Source organism: Dama dama, chromosome 17 (genome assembly GCF_033118175.1).
Source record: "Dama dama isolate Ldn47 chromosome 17, ASM3311817v1, whole genome shotgun sequence".
NCBI classification, from domain to species: Eukaryota; Metazoa; Chordata; class Mammalia; order Artiodactyla; family Cervidae; genus Dama; species Dama dama.
The window spans coordinates 44,522,592-44,536,390 of NC_083697.1; positions in this window are offsets into that span (position 1 = coordinate 44,522,592).

Consider the following 13,799-nt stretch of genomic DNA (forward strand, 5'->3'; position numbering starts at 1 on the left):
TTGGGAATCAGTACTCTGTGTGATGTTGGCGAGGTCACTTAACCTTTCTGCGCCTCTATTCTCTCAGCCAAAAAGAGACCACCTATGTATTCAGGTTCTTTCCAGCTCCATATTTCTATGAAATGTGTACTCTTCATGCTGCATTTACGTTTTTGATTATAGAAATTTAACAACTCCCTTGAGATATTTGCAGACACTCCACACAGTAACTACACTGAAGTTAAGAAGCTATTGTGAGCTAAGTCATTTATACAGATAAAGTTCCCTAGGAAAGTAACGTAAGTAGATGTGGATTGAATAAATAATTAATTTTTTGACTTAAAAAATTCTTGAAAACATTATATATGCAATGGGAATACTAAATGTATACATATGTGTATATATTTATTCAATAAATGTGATATATAAAATAATACATATCAAACACATATATTTCTCTTCCATGTTTTTTGCTTCTGTGACCCTGGTCATTTTTTTTTTTTGACGCTGGAGTCAGAAGGCTCTTTCTTCCAAAATGTTTTTTTTTTCCTCTGAGTCCAACCCAAGCGCATTTTACTTTAAAGAAATCAGCATCAAGTCCTCCTTTATCCCATCATTTCCATCCAAGAACTACAAAGAAATGTCCTTGATTGTCTGTACTTCAACAGTGTTAGAGACTGACTGACATTGAGATCCCTTTGCTTTTCCCAATTTCTCTTTCCTTTTTTATTCATCTCCCTTCTTTTTCTTCTTCACTGCTAATACCACTAGCCAGTCTGCCCTCTGTCGCTTCTGGTCTTTCCCAACTTTTCTGAAAGACGGACCTTTTCTTGCTGAAGTAGGCTCTAAATTTTTCCACCTCATCAACTGGTGACAGAGGAGTTCTTGACTCAATTATTGTATTGACTTGACTCACTACCAATTCTTTGGTAGGTTGTTTCTGCATTTTCTGAAGAAATCTTGCTTACAATAAGACTAACAGACAAGGCACATTCAGGATAGGTAACTTGCCTACACCAAATATTTTTTATCCTTTATCAGATATACTGAATGCAGTGAAAGTGCTAGTCGGTCAGTCATGTCTGACTTTTTGCAACCTCATGGACAGTAGCCTGCCAGGCTCCTCTGTCCATGGAATTCTTGAGGCAAGAATATTGGAGTGGGTAGTCATTTCCTTCTCCAGGGCATGTTCCCTACCCAGGGACCAAACCTGGGTCTACCTGCATTGCAAGCAGATCCCGAGCCACCAGGGAAGCCCATACTGAATGTATTTAGAGGACATTTCACCTTGACCTCTTTCTTTTGAATATTGATTTTGGGCTAAAAAAATTCTGATTTTCTTCTAGATGTGTATAAGTATTTTCTAGATTTATTATGATTTTTTTCACAGGCACTTTCTTCTAAAGAAGCTGCTGTATCCTCTCTTTTCCATCTGAGGGAAGCAAAATTAATAAAGTGTCACCATTCTCTTTGTAGCTGGAAATTTTGTGTTGGCATCCTATGGACAATTAAACTGAAGAACCCAATTCACAGCCAGGAAGTTCAGCCCCCTGGCTATAATATCAGTAGCAAAGAGTACTGTAGCACTCTCAAGGACAAATGCATTATAGTAACTTCCATTCTCCTCTCTGCTGCTATAGAACATGGAAGGCGAGGATAGAAATAGCAGGAGGACAAAAAGCTGGCAGATCACTCTGGATAAATATTCAGTTCAGTCGCTCAGTCGTGTCCAACTCTTTGCGACCCCATGAATCACAGCATGCCAGGCCTCCCTGTCCATCTCCAACTCCCAGAGTTTACTCAAACTTATGTCCATGGAGTTGGTGATGCCATCCAGCCATCTCATCCTGTGTTGTCCCCTTCTCCTCCTGCCCCCAATCCCTCCCAGCATCAGGGACTTTTCCAGTGAGTCAACTCTTCGCATGAGGTGGCCAAAGTATTGGAGTTTCAGCTTCAGCATCAGTCCTTCCAATGAACACCCAGGACTGATTTCCTTTAGGATGGACTGGTTGGACCTCCATGCAGTCCAAGGGACTCTCAAGAGTCTTCTCCAACACCACAGTTCAAAAGCATCAATTTTTTGGCACTCAGCTTTCCTCACAGTCCAACTCTCACATCCATACATGACCACTGGAAAAACCATAGCCTTGACTGGATGGACCTTTGTTGGCAAAGTAAAGTTTCTGCTTTTTAATATGTTATTTAGGTTGGTCATAACTTTCCTTCCAAAGAGTAAGCGTCTTTTAATTTCATGGCTGCAATCACCATCTGCAGTGATTTTGGAGCCCCCAAAAATAAAGTCTGACACTTTTTCCACTGTCTCCCCATCTATTTTCCATGAAGTGATGGGACCAGATGCCATGATCTTAGTTTTCTGAACGTTGAGCTTTAAGTGAACTTTTTCACTCTCCTCTTTCACTTTCATCAAGAGGCTTTTTAGTTCTTCTTCACTTTCTGCCATAAGGGTGGTGTCATCTGCATATCTGAGGTTACTGATATTTCTCCCAGGAATCTTGATTCCAGCTTGTGCTTCTTCCAGCCCAGGGTTTCTCATGGTGTAGTCTGCATATAAGTTAAGCAGGGTGACAATATACAGCCTTGAATTACTCCTTTTCCTATTTGGAACCAGTCTGTTGTTCCATGTCCAGTTCTAACTGTTGCTTCCTGACCTGCATACAGGTTTCTCAAGAGGCAGGATAAATATTAAACCTCCTTAAAACTGAAGGAAAATATACTACTTATTTTCTTCAAGTGGCTTCTCAAAAGGGAGTGTATCACCCCCTGTCCTTTTTTTTTTTACTGCCACTCAAAATCTCTTGGACTGCAAGGAGATCAAACCAGTCAATCCTAAATGAAATCAGTCCTGAATATTCATTAGAAGGACTGATGCTGAAGCTGAAGCTCCAATACTTTGGCCACCTGATGGGAAGAACTGACTCACTGAAAAAGACCCTGATGCTGGGAAAGATTGATGGCAGGAGAAGAAGGGGACAATCCAAGATGAGATGGTTGGATTGCATCACTGACTGGATAGACATGAATTTGAGAAAGCTCTGGGACTTGGTGATGGACAGGGAAGCCTGGCGTGCTGCAGTCCACAGGGTCGCAGTGTCAGACACGACTGAGAGACTGAATTGAGTTGAATAATCTATTTTCTTTTTTTTTACAAAGTGACAGGGTGATGTATGTTGCTTTTCCACAAATCATACAAATACATACGATTTTAGCCAAAAAAAAAATATAAAGCCTAATGAAATATCTATAAATTTTTATTTTGGAAGGGGAGGAGTATGAATAGTCTAGGCAAGCTATTTGCTAAGACTAAATCATTCTTCATTTAACCAACAGTTTTTTTTTTTTTTAGAATCTACTAAGCACTGAGATTTTTATCATATGCAGTGTGCAGTCTAATTGTCAATGACAACTGTATCAAAATTATCAAGTTAATTCTTAACATACCGCTAAATACTTAGTTGATGTGTGTGGGGAACTTTCTTGCTCATCTCTTCTATGTTCCTGGTAGAATATAAGTTCTGAAAATCCATTATGTGAATTAAGATTTTGGCTATCCATATCCCACCTGTGTGACTTGAGGCAAGATATTTGAATTTCCTGTAGCTTAGATTCCTCTTTCATGAAAAGGAAAGAAATATCAGAGATCCTACACATAGATTGTATCAGATATATTGAATGAGTTACTACATGCAACAGAAAACCAAAGATGTGTAAGATTAAACAGCTTAAAATAACATGTAGTGCTTAATGTGCCCCAAAGTATTATTGTAGTACATACTTACTAAATATATGGTAGATAGCATTAAGTTGACAAGGTATATAGATAATAAAAACCTAGAAGATAAACCATATATAGAAAAAACTAACAAAAGGTAAAAAAAAATAATATCCTTATAGAGAGGTGAATTGCGTTATATGGATTCAAAGTTAAGATATATTACTGAAACTTACATTTAAAAAAATATTCTTTCAAAAAATATCAAATATGTGATGCACAACAGATATGGTGTCAGGTGCTGGAAATAAAATGGGGAAAAAAAAAACATGGTTCATGTCCTGTCCTTACAATGCTGTCAGTGGAGAGGCTATACATTGAATAATTGTTTCCATGTATGAAATATTAAAATGATAATGTTAGATGTCCTATAGCAGCTTGTAAAAAAAATAGATCCAATATAATCTGTGTGGAGCATAGGGAGGACATTGTGAAGGAACTAAATTTTTGGCTGAAAACTTGAAAAGTAAATAGTAATTGAGTGCTACAGGAGGTGGAACTGAGAAGTTGTGAAAGAAAAGAAACACATTTATTAAAATGAGAAATATTAGCAAAAAATAACCTGACCCAAGTTCAAAACTCTTTCCATGCTACTCGTAATATTAAACACTGAACTTATTTTCCACCCTGAAATCTCCCTTTATAACCAGGGTAGCTTGTGCATACTCCTGTATTATGATTACATAGGCTCCTCCAAAATGTGCTTTGGGAAATCTTCCATACCACTGTGTCGGAAAGTTATCATGAATAGCATAGTACTATTTTATACAATGCTTTGCTGTGCTGTACTTAGTCACTTAGCTGTGTCCAACTCTTTGTGACCTCATGGACTGTAGCCCACCAGGCTCCTCTGTCCACAGGATTCTCCAGGCAAAAACACTGGAGTGGGTTGCCATGCCCTTCACCAAGAAATCTTCCCAACCCAGGGATTGGATCCAGATCTCTGGCATTGCAGGCTAATTCTTTACCATCTGAGTCACCAGGAAAGCCCTTTATACGACGAGAGTAACCTGAATATTTATATCAAACAAATCTTATTCACACACAGTGTCTCACCTAAACTTCAAAGTTACTAGTGTCTTGTGTATGATTTTTCTCATCACAAAATAGGGGAGGAAAGCTGATGGGCTTGTGTAAACTTACACAGCTAGTGTTGCTAAAATTCAGGTGATTAAACTAGATACTAAAGATGATATAGCACAGAAACTCAGATTTTTTTGTACCGATCAGGACTTAATCTGCAGAGTGAATAAGAGGTATTTAATAAATACCTAATGGATACTCAGCAAGCACCAGGGACTGATTAAGGTGTTATGGATAAAGCAATGAAAAATATATGCGTCACAGCCCTATCTTTGTGCAGCTGATCTAGCTGAGAGAGGCAGAAAATAAACAAGATTAAAGAACAAAATATGTAATATGTTAGTGCTAGCAAGGACTCAGAATAAAAATAAAATAGAAATGGGGGTGAAGAGTGACAATGTTTATTTTTGAGTGGTCAGAGAAATCCTCACTGGAATGATAACATTTGATTAAAGAATCATAGAAAAAGAAGGATAAACTGCACTGAGATCTTAGAGAAGGACTTTCCAAGCAAGTTTCAGTTCAGTTCAGTTGCTCAGTCATGTCTGACTCTTTGCGACCCCGTGAATCGCAGCACGCCAGGTTTCCAAGTAAAGACAATTGTAAAAACAGATCCCAGGTGGGAGGTGCCTGGGCCTCATGTGTGTGCAAAACAAGATCAGTATGCCTGAGCAGAAGAAACAAGAGTAGAGAGAAACCTAACAAGAAACCAGAATTTTTAAGACCTCATAGTCTTCTGTAAGAATTGGGGGTATTAGATTGAGCGAGATGGGCAGTCATTGCAGGGTTCAGAGCAAAAGAAAGACAGTATCTGGTTTAAGTTATAAGACCACCTAGGCTGTTGTGTTGTGTTGCAATTCTGTTGATAAAGCCAAATATAAAAAGGGCAGTTAGGAGGCATTGAAGCAATCAATGATGTCAGACATGGCCAATGAAAAGGAGATGACAAAACTGGATCCAATTCTTGATTTTTTTTTAAGGTTAAGGTGACAATGTTTGATTTAGGACTAGTTGTGGGGTTTGAAAGGAAGAGAGGCAGCAATGAATAACACACATTGAAAAGGTAATAGGCATGTATACTATCTATGGTGAAACAGATCACCAGCCCAGGTGGGATGCATGAGACAAGTGCTCGGGCCTGGTGCACTGGGAAGACCCAGAGGAATTGGGTGGAGAGGGAGGTGGGAGGGGGGATCGGGATGGGGAATACGTGTAAATCTATGGCTGATTCATATCAATGTATGACAAAACCCACTGAAATGTTGTGAAGTAATTAGCCTCCAACTAATTAAAAAAAAAAAAAAAAAAGGTAATAGGCTACCCAGGTGGCTTAGTAGTAAAGAATCCAACTGCTAATGCAGGAGACACAGGAGACACCAGTTCAATCACTGGATTGGGCAGGTCCCCTGGTAGAGGAAATGGCAACCCACTCCAATATTCTTGTCTGGAAATTTCCATGGACAGAGGAGCTGAGCGAGCTGCAATCCATGCAGTTGTAGAGTTGGATATGACTTAGCAGTTGAGCGCAAGCACGAGGTTGTATATAATCCTTGTTCTTTACTGTTAGCCCTGTGGGGTAGGTGCTGCTGAGTATGCTGTTGTCTAGTTGTTGCTGCTGTTGGTATATTTATTAGTTGTTTTTCATGAGTAACTTGAGGAAGTATCAACAGAAAGAAAGAGTAAGAAGGGTGAGGGGAATTAATTGGAATTTGGGATAACGTTGAAGGAACTCTACTAACTGTATTCAGAGCGGTAAAAATATCATTAGAGAAGGCAAATTTCCATTGCTTATCTTGTTTATTACCCTAGAAAATTGTTATTGTTACATGGGTAGAAATTGGGGAAAAAATGGCAGAATTGAGTTACCTTTTCCATGGAATTTGCTTAGTGTAATAGCATTTAACAAAAATCCTCTCTACACAGCATCCTTTAAGAGATAATAAGTGTGGCTACTGAAAACTCTTCTTTGAAATGTTATTTGTTTTCAATAGTATTTCACATGGAGTAAAAAAATAAAGTTATCATGTTTACACATTGCTTATCAGTCTGCCATTTTTTTCAGACTTGGAAGTCAAGCTGCTTGAGAGCAAATACCTTGAGGTGGATACTTGGAAGGTATATTTAGGGAGTAGCAGGACAGATATTAATGCTGAACAATTACAAGTATGACATAGGTGCTAGACTTCACACTGAAGGGTCACTACATTTGTTATTTCACAATGGCTGCCTCAGGAGATGAGCTGACATAACCACACACTGCCAATGCCATAAACAATTGCCAGTTTCTTTTTACAGGAGTCGCATGGGTGAGATGAACCAGAAAAAGTGATGAGGCAGGTGAGACTGAATATGTTTGACTCACCCAGACCTGGTTTATTAGGCAAGGGGCACTAGGACAGATGCAACATTAGACAGCCCATGTTCGAACCTAAGCCTGCCATTTATTAGTTGCATGACCTTGAGCAGACCACTGAGCCAATTTGCTCACATTAAAATGGAAGAAATTGATGTAGACTTATACAGGAAATCATGTGAATCAAATGAGACAAGGCATGTGTAAAAATGGTTTAAAACATTGTATAAATATTTCACGTTATTACTGAAAGGCTTTTCCTTTGAAAAATGAGAGTAGGAATGCCTTAGCAATTATTGAATACTCCCTGTGGTTTCAGGAATTTCTCACCTGCAACAACAATGACATTATCTACCTGTCTACCATCTATCTATCTATCTACCATCTATCTTTCTATCATCTATCTATGCATCCATCCATCCAAGAACTCTATTGCACATCTTGTCCAGTGTCATTGTGTAGGTTAGAATCAAGATCCAAACTGAAGTCGATTTTCGTGTCTAAGCCTGCATAATTCCTGTTATACCAATTCATTGCCTGTGCATTTTACACTGAGCCACACTGAGTCAGAGATGGACAAATTAATAGAAATTATCTATTGAAATTGTTTTCAAATATGTAGTTGCAAAGCCCTACTGGGAAGCTCAATATTTTCTAGAAGTAGAGCTGCTCCTGACAAAGCAGTGGAACTCTGAAGTTGCTCCTCCTCCACTCAGCCCTTCTTCACTTCTCAGGGATAGTGAGTACTTTGGGATTTGAAAAATGTTAATCTAGCCCATTCTCCTCAGGTTAATGACTGAAAAAGAGCTTCAGGGGTCTCAATGACTTACCCCAAACCACAAAACTTTTTAATAGCAATAAAAAACAAGGAGCCCAGATCTGGTTTCCTCGGTGTGTATGCCCAGGAGTGGGATTGCTGGGTCATATGGCAATTCTATTTCCAGTTTTTTAAGGAATCTCCACACTGTTCTCCATAGTGGCTGTACTAGTTTGCATTCCCACCAACAATGTAAGAGGGTTCCCTTTTCTCCACACCCTCTCCAGCATTTATTGCTTGTAAACTTTTGGATAGCAGCCGTCTTGACTGGCGTGTAATGGTACCTCATTGTGGTTTTGATTTGCATTTCTCTGATAATGAGTGATGTTGAGCATCTTTTCATGTGTTCGCTAGCCATCTGTATGTCTTCTTTGGAGAAATGTCTGTTTAGATCTTTGACCCATTTTTGATTGGGCGATTTATTTTTCTGGAATTGAGCTGCAGGTATTGCCTGTATATTTTTGAGATTAATCCTTTGTTGCTTCATTTGTTATTATTTTCTCCAATTCTGAAGGTTTTCTTTTCACCTTGCTTATAGTTTCCTTTGTTGTGCAAAAGATTTTAAGTGTTACGTGCACCCCAATGTTCATCACAGCACTGTTTATAATAGCCAGGACATGGAAGCAACCTAGATGCCTATCAGCAGATGAATGGATAAGGAAGCTGTGGTACATATACACCATGGAATATTATTCAGCTATTAAAAAGAATTCATTTGAATCAGTTCTAATGAGATGGATGAAACTGGAGCCCATTATACAGAGTGAAGTAAGCCAGAAAGATAAAGACCAATACAGTATACTAAGGCATATATATGGGATTTAAAAAGATGGTAACGATAACCCTATATGCAAAACAGAAAAAGAGACACAGATGTACAGAACAGACTTTTAGACTCTGTGGGAGAAGGCAAGGGTGGGATGTTCAGAGAGAACAGCATTGAAACAAGTATACTATCAAGGGTGAAACAGATCACCAGCCCAGGTTGGATGCATGAGATGGGTGCTCAGGGCTGGTGCACTGGGAAGACCCAGAGGGATGGGATGGAGAGGGAGGCGGGAGGGGGAATCGGGACGGGGAACACATGTAAATCCATGGCTGATTCATGTCAATGTATGGCAAAAGCCACTACAATATTGTAAAGTAACTAGCCTCCAACTAATAAAAATAAATGGAAAAAACAAAACAAAACAAGAAGCTCAGTTCTTTGGAACTTTTGTACCATATACTCTCATATGCTTCCTAAATTTTTCCTACAGTATTAATATTTGAAAGACCTTATATCTCCCATTCAAATTCTGAACCAGCTAAGAGATACATAAAGAAGTTTATCATATGGAGGTAAAAATATTACTCATATAATTGATGGAGTTTCCAGAGAGCACAGCTCACTGTGTGATAAGAAAAGACTGTTCTCCAGAATCTGGGCTCACCTTGTCACAGGTAACACCACTTCCCCCACATGGACTGAGCCTTAACTAGTAACCTTTACCATTAGGGACAAAGAATACAAGCTTCTTGGAGGCCAGACTAAAGCTGAATGAGTAGTAGGTTGAAGTCTATCTACCTAGTTCTTCTCCCTAACTAACTAGACCACTCATCTTCAATGGGAATAAGGAGTCAATGAGACTCCAATGCTACCTTAATATAAGACTCTTGATATGAAATAAAACATCAGGAGAATGGTCTTAGTGACTCCATCTAATGGAGTATAAGAGGAAGAAGTTTGATGAAATCACATATCATAACATATGGTTTTATTTTGTTTAAACTTCTGGTTTTAACTTTTTGTTTTTTGTCCTATTAAAGATTAGCAATCTCATGAACATAGCTCAATGTTTGAGTACCTATCAAATTTATAAATGTTATATATTTTATTGTGGTTTTATAATTTATAGACAAACTTACTTATTTCTGAAACTAAAAATTATTGTAGTGAGAGGTTATGCCAGGCAAAACCAAATGTGGAAAAGTTTTTGAAAGAGTATTTTCCATTATTACCCTGAAAGAGCAATTGTCGTATGTTCAAAATAGGAGTATACCAATAATAGGGTGGAAATCAGTGAGACCATGTAGGACTTTTGAGAATCAAATAAAGAAGCTGTGAATAGACCGTCACTGATAAAGGAAGCTTAGAGATAAAGGGGGGTTTGAAGCACCTACATTCCACGTAGTAATGTTAAAGAGGTGTTGAAGAATTTAAGTAAAATTCCAATACAACTTGAATCTATGATCAAAATAAGATTGCTGGATATTTAACTTAAAATAAATGTTCAATTTAATTCAAAAACAAGTTTAGCATTTGGAACATCAATTTCAAGAGATTCATTGAAAAGTCAGTGTATTCCGTGGTTATGAAAATCATCTTTCTGTGTATAAAGTATATGATTTCAGTATATGGTTTCAATATTCACCTTCAATAGCAAGGTGTTCAAAATTAATTTAAAAATTAATATAGAAACTAGCTTCAATCATCTCAAATGAGAAAATTTCATATTCCTTTCCATTATTCTCCACTGATCTTGGAATCTCAGATCTAACTTTTATCAGTAGGATGCAGATCATGCCAGTGAAAGGCTTGTCTCCACTGATGCTGCTGTCATCACCAACTCCAACTAATTTTCTGATTCTCAGTTTAAGTATCATTTCTGCAAGTAGATTTCACATTATCGTCAAATGAAAATTAGTTCCGTAGTTGTGTCTCTCATACTACTCTAAGATTCCTCCTGTCTCTTTTCATAGCATCCCTAGTCTTGTTTATTTGATCAGTCAAAAATGTTTATTGAGCATCTATTACCTGTCAGGAATGTTTCTAGGATCTGGATATACAATAATGAGGAAGACAAACTAGATTCCAGCTCTTGTGAAGTGTATATTCCATGCCATCAGGATTCTTAGTGTTTTTGTCAATTTTCCTACTGACATTTGCTGAATGTCTATAATAGCTGTTAGTTATTTTATATGTGCTCAATAAATAGTCAATGAATAAATAAATGGGAGTTATTGGGAATAAGTTAATGTATAAGTATATAAGACATTGATCAATGTTCTGCAGAGAATTCATGTGTGTGCGTTAGTCAGCCAGTCATGACTGACTGACTGCGACCCCATGGACTATAGTCTGCCAGGCTCCTCTGTCCATGGACTTCTCCAGGCCAGATACTGAAGTGGGTTGCCATTCCCTTCTCCAGAGGATCTTCTCAACTCAGGGATCAAACCCGGGGTCTCCTGCATTGCAGGCAGATTCTTTACTTTCTGAGCCACAAGAGAATTCATACTGGGTGTAAAAACTGAGAGTGGCTAACTTACCCTAGATTAGTTGTTCATGGAAGATCTCTCTAAAGTTTTAACACTGAAGCTGAAATATGCATGAAAGAAGTTAATTTTATCTACTTCTTCCCAGAAACAGCCATGCTCTGAGAAGTTCAAGCAGTGGGGAGAGGCCTAGAGTTTGAGAAACCTCAGAGGGAGAGAATGAGAGTGAGGGAGAAGGAAAGAGGATGTGAGAAGGTGGAGAGAAGAGAAGAAAGAATGAAAAAGAGGGGGAGACAGAGACAGAAAATTAGAAGTGAAGAGAGGAAGAGAGAGGTAAGTGGCAAGGTGAACCAAGACAACAGTTATGAATGATGAAAGCATTTGGAAATGGATAGTCCAGCCATAACTACACCATGTGCATTGAAGATGAACCATCCAAATTCCTTTCCACAAAATTGAGAGCCTAAGTAAAATGGCTGTTTAAGTCCCTATGTCTCATAGTTGTAACTCAAACACAAATAATTGAAAAAAATGTGTCTTTTATAGTTACTGTAGCATCACAAAATTCAGTTATTGGCCCATACAAGGTGAGTCCCCCCCCCAAAAAAAAAGGGGGAGGAAGAATCACTCCATGATCCAGACAGGGACCCTTTTACTTGGCTGCTAGACCACACTCTACATCTCTATAACTACCTTTGCTGCTGACTATTCAGGAGTACTTGTGAGTCTACCAAACAAGTTGAAATTCATAGTCAAGAGAAGCAAACCTGGAAGTTCTTGGTCAAATCTTTGTGGTAGGGAGAATTAGGGTTTCCCAAAGAGATCCTCTGAACATGTTGGGTTACAAGGCAAATAGGCAAACAGAGTTGCAAATATAAAAAAGTTTATTATCAGCTGACTTAAAGATCAAGGTGTTATCCTGTATTATGTACATGGACTCAGGTGTTTCTGGGCAGGAGTGTATACAATTAATTTCTATCATGCTTATTTCAGCTTCAATGTTAAAATCTTGGAGAGATCTTCCATGAACAACTAATCTAGGGTAAGTCAGCCATTCTCAATGTTTCCACCCAGTATGAATACTATGGTGGTTCAGAAGGTAAAGAATTTTCCTGCAATGCAGGAACCCCAGCCTCAAGGGATTCCAAGAGGATTCTTTAACTTAGAAGAAAAATGATTTCTCTGACAGTCCAGTGTTTAAGATGCTACACTTCCACAACAGGGGTTGTGGGTTCATCCCTGGTTTGGGAACTAAGATACTGTATGCTGTGTGGCATGGCCAAAAGAAAACAAAAATAAGTATATATATATTTATATATAAAAAGAAAGGAAGAAGAAGAAATCATACTCAGAGAGAGATTTGAAAATATCATGTTGTTTTCTTTGAAGTTAGAGGAAACATTCACAAACTAAGAAAGGCAGCCGTCTCTATACTGGAAAAAGTAAGGACCAGATTATCTCTTTAAATGTTCAGCCCTATTGACACCCTGATTTTAACTCAGTAAGACTCATTTCTGACAGTGTACTTCTAGAACAGTTAAGATAACCAAGTCTGTTCTGTACATCAGTGCATTCATGTCAATGTATGACAAAAACCACTACAATATTGTAAAGTAATTAGCCTCCAACTAATAAAAATAAATGGGAAAAAAAATTTAAAAAAAGATAACCAAGTCTGGTATTTTAGGCCACAAACTTTGTGGCATTATGTTCCAGTAGCAATAGGTAAAAAAAAAAAAAAAAAAAAAAAAAAGAAGTCCCATATCTTTTTACTGATGACTGATAGGAGAAATATCAAATCACTTTAAAGAAAGAGCTCAACAGGGGATTAAATTTATCCTATGAATAAACACACCAAGCTCCAGTAATAGAGTTGTCTTCCTGTAAAAGATAAAGCCAACAAACTAGTATGATTGATTCCCCCTCTTTAAACCATTTGCATCTATTCTAGAATATCTTCCAAATATACTAACATTCTGAGGCAAAACAACAAAAATGATACCCATTTATTGACTATGTCTTGGAAATACAGCCTTCTTTCTCTTTGGTAGGGAGAGAATATCTACTAAGAGGAAAAAATCCAATTTTCTTCAACTAAGGTACAAACTTGGGGCATCCCAAATGTCTCAGTGGTGAAGAATCAGCCTGACAATGTGGGAGACCCAGGTTTGATTCCTGGGTCAGAAAGACTCCCCGGAGAAGGAAATGGCAACCCACTCCAGTATTATTGCCTGGGAAATCCTATGTACAGAGGAGCCTGGTGGGCTACAGCCCATGGGGTTGCAAAAGAGTAAGACATGACTTAGTGACTGAACAACAGCTGCTGCTGCTGCTGCTGCTAAGTCGCTTCAGCAGCAAAGTACAAACTTAATTTAAACTTAATTTACTCTATAAGATTATAAACTACCCATAGGTAATAAATAAATAAGTAAAACAAGCCTTTTTGTATGCATCACAGTCCCAGATTTATGTCTTACGAATAATAACAATATTTATGCCTTGCTACCTCAATACTATAGCAT